We start from the raw sequence: 8,738 nt of genomic DNA, 5'->3' as shown, positions 1-8,738 counted from the left end.
AATGCAAAGAATGAGTAGATAATGAATGTACGCAGGAGTTAAGAGAAGGGTGGAAAAATAAAAGTATAAAAGGTCTGATCTGAAGTCCAAACGATCAATATGTGTTCACTATCAACTTCACTTAACTGCTTGATGCCAGGCATTGCTCGAAAATTTTAGACGTGGGTTTGTTTAGCACCCAGAACAACCCTGTGGAGTAGGTATAATCCCCAGCCTACAGACACAGAAACTGTGGCCTGTAAACCTTAAGAAAACAGGACTTGTGGGGTTCCTGGGTGGCTCTGCCAGTTGAGCATCTCACTCTGATTTGGGGTCTTGGGTCATGATCTCAGGGTCATGAAATTGGGCCCTGTGTCAGGCTCTGCACTCAGCCCCAGAGTCTGCTTGTCCCTCTCCCTATACTCTCCACCTTCCTTCCTCCCCCAAGCATGCTCATCTTACTCTCTCTCTCTCTCTCTCTCAAATAAAATAAATAAAATCTTAAAAAAAAAAAAGGAAAAAGAAAAAGAAAACAGGACTTCAGGTAACACTTAACATTTTTGAGCCCCCACCATGTGCCTAAAGTGCCAAAGTTATCATATATGTATATATGGCATGACATATATGTTATATTATTATAGAGTCAGTATTTGAATTTAAATCCATTCCACTCAAAAGACCCTATGCTTTCCCTATGCCAATGTTGCCTCTGTGTCTCTGGCAACATGAAGCCCAGCAGAAAATCTTGTGGAAGTGAGTGGCAGGAGGACACCATGGTTATAAGTCCAAGTTCACATGAGTATCATGTCAAGGTACCTAACATGTTTTTCGAGCTTTTGGTTAACAGTCATCCTTTTCATTGCATCCTTACAAAAGTCTTTTTTAGTCATAAGAAGCAGTTTCTAAAACTGGAATTATAAATGAGGCCTTAAGCCAGTCCTTTGCAATTCAGATAAAATCATGAGAAGGCAGCTCCGACCTTCTTGTCCTAGATTCCTCATGGGGAGCGTGGTCCAGACCCCATGGAATTCAAGCCTGAGCCGAGACACATAAGAAGGAGTGAGCTAGTGGGGACACTATAATGGTTTTAGGGGAAAAAAACATATAACATCATCTCAGAGCTATGGGTAGAAAACCATAATGGGCTTAAATGAGATTTAAATTAACTGGATACATGCTTGCAGTGACAATTATAAAGACCTTCAAGCTAACAAGAAAATTAGGCCAGAGAATGGCTCTAAAACTTCCTATCCAAAAAACAATAGAAGGCATGTCTCAATAGAGAAAGATACTGAAGGGTGGCAGAGTATCCTCCCCCCAAAACACGCTACTTTGGTATATTGATTATTTTGAAGTATAGGTACTTGAAAAACAGCAAATACAAGGAGATGTTATCTCTGAACTCGCCTTATTGGCTAAATGCAGGTCCTGCAAAAAACACTCAGCGGTCATAAATCCCCTCCCCAGGAGTTTCATCAATCAGGGGGGACTGATTTTTACCGCAGGAGATTAGAGCTCCATAACCCACCCACAAAAGTTTTTGTCACAAAGTATCATACCTCCCATCCATTTTTCTAAGGCCCCATTCATCATTCCTAAAAATCATTTACTCTCCCCTAAGAGGCCTATATCTTTCTCTCCCTTTCCCTGTTAAGATGGAATTTAGGGATACTTGGGTGGCTCAGTTGTTTAAGTGTTGGCCTTCGGCTCAGATCACAATCCAGGAGTCCAGGGACTGAGTCCCACATTGGGATCCTTGCTCAGTGGGGAGCCTGCTTCTCCCTCTGCCTGCTGTTCCCCCTGCTTGTGCTCTCTCTTTCTCTCTCTCTCTTTGACAAATAAATAAATAAATAATCTTAAAAAAAAAAAGATGGAATTTAAGCCATCTTAGAGAGTTAACTCATTTTTCTCTGAGCATCTCCTATGTTATATGAGGTATACATATTAATCAACTCCTGATTGTTTTTCTCTTGTTAATCTTTCTTTTATTACCAGGGTCTCAGCTAAGAACTAAGAAAGATAGAAAATTACCTTTCCTCCCCTACAATATCTATGTCTGTATCTACACACACACATACACACACACAGTCACTTGCTGCTCAATCTGCTACAAAAGTGATACCTTACAAAAGGATTATTTTAAAATGCATACACTAATTTCAGCCAAGCCAAATACAGCCACAGAAGCAGACAAAAAGCTACTGAGTCTAATATACAATAAGATTATTGACTTATTCAATTGACTCTTAATGGGATGTTTGCCTTCAACGTTCAAACCTAAGCAATGAAAGAGCAGGGGAACTGGAATCTCAAGGGTGTTCAACAACCACTTACTACTTAGGAATCATGGTAACTTTAGCAAGTAACTTATTATTTCACTCTCACTTTTTATAATCGACAAAATGAAGTATAATTACTGGGCTGCATGGTTTTTATGAGTAATAACTGAAATCAAGTGAAGTGATAGTCCAATGTATGCCAGAGAAGCTATTTAAGAAAAACTAAGTCTAGGGACGCCTGGGTGGCTCAGTTGGTTAAGCAGCTGCCTTCGGCTCAGGTCATGATCCCAGCATCCTGGGATCGAGTCCCATATCGGGCTCCTTGCTTGGCGGGGAGCCTGCTTCTCCCTCTGCCTCTGCCTGCCATTCTGTCTGCCTGTGCTTGCTCGCTCTCCTCTCTCTCTGACAAATAAATAAAATCTTTAAAAAAAAAAAAAAAAGAAAAACTAAGTCTACTGACCTTGTATCGGGCTGTCTTGTTGGGGTGCCTCAGAAGCAGATCCTAAGACAGAAACTGGAGGATAAATAATAATCTGGGAGTCAATGCCTGGAAATAAAGCCAAGGAAGGGGAGAAATGAGGTGGGGAAAGAGATAACGATAAAGGAAGTGTTATCAAACCATCAGACTTTGGATAAATGGAGCAAAATGCCAACATAGAAGTCTGGGAGACAAAGTAGAACACATCTTAAAGTTATCCAAAATGAGGGGTGACGAAGTTGGGATATTTATCCACTATCTTCCACCTAGCATGGGCTAAAGGGTGCTCGCTTAGGCAATAACTGTCTGGCATTCCTGACCTACCATATACACTGGCCTATGGTGCTCCCCTTGACCCTTGACCAGAAAAAACGAGTTGTGGGGCACACAGAGTTACAGGTGTTTACAGAGTCGAAATCCTTTAGAGAGGGGAGAGAGGAGTGCCGAAAGGATGTCCATCAACGGCATCTACTAGAGGGATAGAAAGAAAAGTATTTTGGGGGGCAAGCATGTCACTGTTGATCTTGGGACTATCAGTTTGAGCCCCACTTGGGAGTGGACATCACTTAAAAATAAAATCTTTAAAAATATATATTTTTAAATACTACCTTTTCTAAGAATGTACCAAGATTCAGCCCTCATCACTTCGATTTGACTCCTCTAATTTCCATGTGTACAGCAACCATAATGGTTTTGTTTACTGATTTATCCCAAACTCCTAGAAAACAGTACACATTTCATAGGTATTTTTATTCATTTTATAATAAATATTATTTATTCTTCACATATTAAGAGCCAGGCACTGTGATAAGTGATGTAGATACACTGTTGATATATTATTTCATTCGATCTTCATTACTTTCCTATTATCCCCATCAATAGAGGAGAAAAGAGGATGAGAAAAAATAGAAAATGAGCTTAAAGGCACACAATATATCACACTGCCAAACCTATGTGCAATGTTATTTACCATAACACTGCCTTCCTCCCAAAGCTCACACCCTTGCAGACCTTGTCCATTTTCATACCTTGAGCCATCACCTTCAGTGGGTGATACAAAATCTAATCTCCAGTCCTTCTTTGGATATCACACCATTCCCTTAAACTAAACCTCTCCAAAGTGAAAGCCCTCTTCCTCCACAAATTTATTTTGTGGACAAATTGTGTGGAATGTATGAGGCTTAAATCCTCTGAGTCATCCCTCATGCTGCTCACCCACTCAAGAACAGCTTCACAAACATATTCATTTATACTGATAGTAATAGGAATCCTTCCATTGATTCTCCACTAGGTACAAACAACTTAAGTGACTTGGGTCTTATGAAGAATTCTCCTCTAAAGATTATGTAAATCCAGATGCTAATTTGGGCTCAAATATCAAGAAGGAGATAATAGTTAAGAACCACAGACGACGTTCAAAAGTAATGATGTATGAAAAGGTGAGATGAGAAGATTATGAAATTCTCTGTGGTCTTTTTGTGACTCCCTTTTCTCTGCCTGCAAAGGGCCCACAATTCCAGTATAGGAATCCTTCTTAAAGAGAACTATCTGTTTCATTTACGTATCATGGCTGTTAACGACCCTTTTGGAACCCCAGCTAGAATAAACTCTGTTTTGCAATGAGTAGCAATGAGTAAATGGAGACTAGGTTATTTCATACTGCTCTAGGCTTAGCTAGACCTGCCTTAGTACCCAAGAAAGTTTGAGACAAAGTCTCTATTTTTTGCCAGTCTCTTTTCAGGCTTAGATGTTGAAGGAACATATTGATTCAAGCTTTGTGATAGTTCTATAATAGAGAATTTTAGATCCAAAAGGCCTTTAAATCCCAAACATATTTAAATCTACAAAATCATTACTTATCTCTCAAATGGGGACAATGCCATCAGGATGAGACAAATGGCAGTAATATACAATGTTGCATGGGTTGAGGACTTATTTCCATGTATTTATCGTCTACTACGAGATGGGAATCGTCTAGGTGTGGTGGGTACAAAAGTATACAAGAGATTAAGAGGCATGTCTCTGGGAGGGGTGTGGGTTACAAAGCCATTTATTGACCTTGACGGAGGTTGAGGCCTAAATTAAAATTGTCAAAGACCTCTGTTGTCTGTCTTATCATTCAGGAGTCATAGAATTATCCAAGAGCTGCTTAGGATCTGCTAAATGAAGGAGGCCAGGAATCTGCTGACCATTATAAAAGGATCTGTCTAGAAATGTATGCCTTTTCCTCTGAAATAGCTCCAAACACAGGTGATCCCATAATCTATCAAAAGAGTAAGTAAAGCCATCTAATATCCAAATCGCTCAGAGATTCTAGTCTAACCATGCCTTGATATTAGGGGAGAAAATAAAATACATTATCCAGGCTTTCACTATAGACAGATGCCAGACAAGCCTCTAGGCTCCATGTTGCATCAAATCATTTTCATTCACTGTTCACATCTGGAAAGTACTAAGCCTTATCACAAAGCCCCTAGTACAAGGACAGCTGTGTTCATATTCCTTGTCTTGGAATTTATTCCACATTTTACCTTTATTTTCAAACATAAGAAATTATTACATGACAAATGGAAGTTACAGAGATAAATAGAGCATATGTCCTTTTACCCTCCAACAAAAATTAGCAAACATTAACATTCTATTATGTTGCCTTCAGATAGTTTTACAGAAATATAATATAGGTTCAGTCAAAGTCTCTTTCATAATTCTTCCAAATACAATTCCTTTCTTCCCTTGCTGGAACCATCACTATTGTGAAGTGTGCATGCATCCCTGCTCCTTTTTTCTATGTATTTTTGTATCTATACATAAGTGTAATAATTTTGCCATTTATATCTTCCTTAAAATGAACATATGAGAAAAAAATGAACATATGGAAGTATCAGCTTGCTTTTTTCACTTAACTATTTTGAGATCTATTCATGATGATACCTATGGATCTGATTTTCCTTTTATCTGCTGTATAGTATTCCACCCACTAGGTTTATAGAACTAAAAATATCCATTACCATAGTGACATACATTACCGTGTAGTCCCATATAATTTTCCAGCAAGATTTTGCTCATTTTTATTCTGTTGTTTTAAATGAGGTGGGAATTCTGCCTCCTATGCTATTTAGCATAGAAAATATTGTGTGCTTATAGCTACCAACTAGGAACTAAAGAGTGGACGGTTAAGTCCCAGATTTACCTATAACCAATTATCTTTTTCTTTTTTTTAAGATTTTATTTATTTATTTGACAGAGAGAGATCACAAGCAGGCAGAGAGGCAGGCAGAGAGAGAGGAGGAAGCAGGCTCCCTGCTGAGCAGAGAGCCCGATGCGGGGCTCGATCCCAGGACCCTGAGATCATGACCTGAGCCGAAGGCAGCGGCTTAACCCACTGAGCCACCCAGGCGCCCCTACCTATAACCAATTATCTTAACATGAGTTTGTCATAGTCCACTCTGAACCACAGTTTCTCATTTGTGTATTACTTCGAATGATTGGGTGTCAGAGGAGAAAACCACAATATCCAGAAGAGCCACATTTCCCTTCCTTTTCATGTTTCATCCTTCTGAGTTGGTAGATGTAAAACTTCAGAACCAATAAAGCAGAGGGGAGTAAAAATTAGTAGCACTTTCAGGTAGAATTTCCTGGCTCCATTTAGGGCTAGAAAATGAAGAGTAGGGTTGCTGTCATTTACACTTAACAACTAATATGGACAGCAGGCCTATATCATGCACACATGGAAAGGTGTGTGATTTGAAGGGTGTGAGGTCACCCCCCACCTCATACAAATGCAACATAATACCATGACAGTACCATGGCTCACCAAAAGTCTGAGTTTATCTTTCTCTAGTAATGTTTAGGTAAGACTCAGTGGCAAAATGGAGTATGATGGGACACTGGCCTGTAGAAACACTATACCATCTTAATAAAATATTCTTTGCTTTGATACCGCCCCAGCACATCCGTATGATCTGCCCCTTCTCTTCTTCAGCCTCACTGGTACAATATCCATTGTCACTCATTTGATCTCTTTTAGCATTCCTTTAAAAAACTTTTCAATACACCAAGCTCCTTTCCAAGTCAAAGGCTTTGCTTGTGGTATACTCTCAGCCTGGAATATGGTTTCCCATTCTTTCTTTATTCTTTTTTTTTTTTTTCCATACTCATGGTTCAAATTTTAATTAAAAAACCCAAACCAGGTTAGGTACCTAAGCTATATAACTTCAAAACACCCTGTACTTGAGAGTAGCATTTACTGCAATATTAAGTAAATCATATTAGTGGAATACTTTAGTTGACACCTTTTTTTCCTAAGGAATTCTGAGCTGTGTCTATCTCTCTCTGCCCAGCACAAGGCACAGCATACAGTAGAAACTCAATAAATGGGGGCACCTGGGTGGCTCAGTGGGTTAAAGCCTCTACCTTCGGCTCAGGTCATGGTCCCAGGGTCCCTGGATTGAGCTCCACATCGGGCTCTCTGCTCAACGGGGAGCCTGTTTCCTCCTCTCTCTCTGCCTGCCTCTCTGCTTGTGATCTCTGTCTATCAAATAAATAAATAAATCTTTAAAAAAAAAAAAAGAAACTCAATAAATGATTGTTGAAACTATGACGGAAACTGCCCTCAAAAGGCTGGCCCTCTAGTGAATCAAGTGGAAAGTTATAAGAAACCAACTGAATATTTTTTATGATTCTAGATGAAGCTTCTCTGAAACACAGTGTAGAGAAAATTTGTTGTTCCTCATCTTTCCCCTCCTACCTCTCTTTGAATTAATCATTGGGTGGTACCCAAGATACTTCTCTTTTCAGATGAAAACAGGTTTCTTTTGTTACTTTTCAGTGCAGTTTTTAAATCAAAAGAGAGAAAAATGAACTGTGTCAAATCCCATACACCACCCAGAGTATGCTTTGTTTTGTGGTATTTCTGGTCTGCAGTCTTTCTTTCTTTTTTTTTTTACTACCATACAGCTTTCAAAAGAATAACGTGATTCCCCTTGACAGTGTTGTTTATCCATCTTTTATTATCTCAATATAGACATTTAAATCTGTGTTCACTCAGTTTAAAAACCCAGAGAGGGTGTGTGTATGTGTGTGTGTATACACACATATATACACATACCCATTCCTGTTTACATAATTATAATAAGAACAATATATAAATTATAAATAAATATATAATTTTATAATATGTAATATCATATATTATAGAAATAGACCATGCCTTAGATAGGACTCTTTCTTAAACTTAACAAGTTTATAAGACGGATGTCTTTACAACTTCCCTCTTTTTCCCAGAGAAAAGTTCTAAACTCTAATCTATTTTATGTGGGTAGTAGAAAAACCCAAGCCCAAGTCCTAAAGAAAATGACATGCTTGGCTTCAGCATAAGAAAAAAGAGTCTCACTAAAATAAGAGATTCAGAATTTGCACCAGCTGAGTGATTTTCTTCCATGTAAGTTAATAATTAGGTCTGTGGTTCTCAAATGTCCATGTGTAAAAGCAGCAGCTGGAGGGCCTGTTAAAACACAGAGTTTGTGATTCAGCGTATCTGAAATGGGGCCTGAGAATTTGCCTCTCTGATAAGTTCTTAGGAGACGGTGATGGCGGTGACCCACTTACGCACCCTGAAAACAACTGCATTAGATAGTTCACAGGTAGACATGCCGTGAGAACAAATAAACTGCGTACACGGGATTTAAGTTGTCAAAGAAAATGGCTTTGCAAAATGACAGGGATGAGTGTTCTTGATGAAATGCTCAGTAGGATGGACAGAATTCCGGAAATGCTCCACTGATGACCCAGGAAAATGTGTATTCCTGTCCAGCCTAGGAGAGCGGTTTAGAGTCATTCAACATTGCTTTAGCAAATTTTTCTGCTATTTTCCCCCATATATTCCAGAATCCTCGGTACAGGAAAGCAAATCTTGAGAAAACATTAATATAATTTATTGAACTTACACTAGGCTCAAGAAAAAAAAATTCACATAAAAATTAAAAATGACGAAACAAGGGACA

The sequence above is a fragment of the Lutra lutra genome, chromosome 10, assembly GCF_902655055.1.
Source record: "Lutra lutra chromosome 10, mLutLut1.2, whole genome shotgun sequence".
NCBI classification, from domain to species: domain Eukaryota; kingdom Metazoa; phylum Chordata; class Mammalia; order Carnivora; family Mustelidae; genus Lutra; species Lutra lutra.
Note: the sequence above shows the minus strand (reverse complement) of the source record.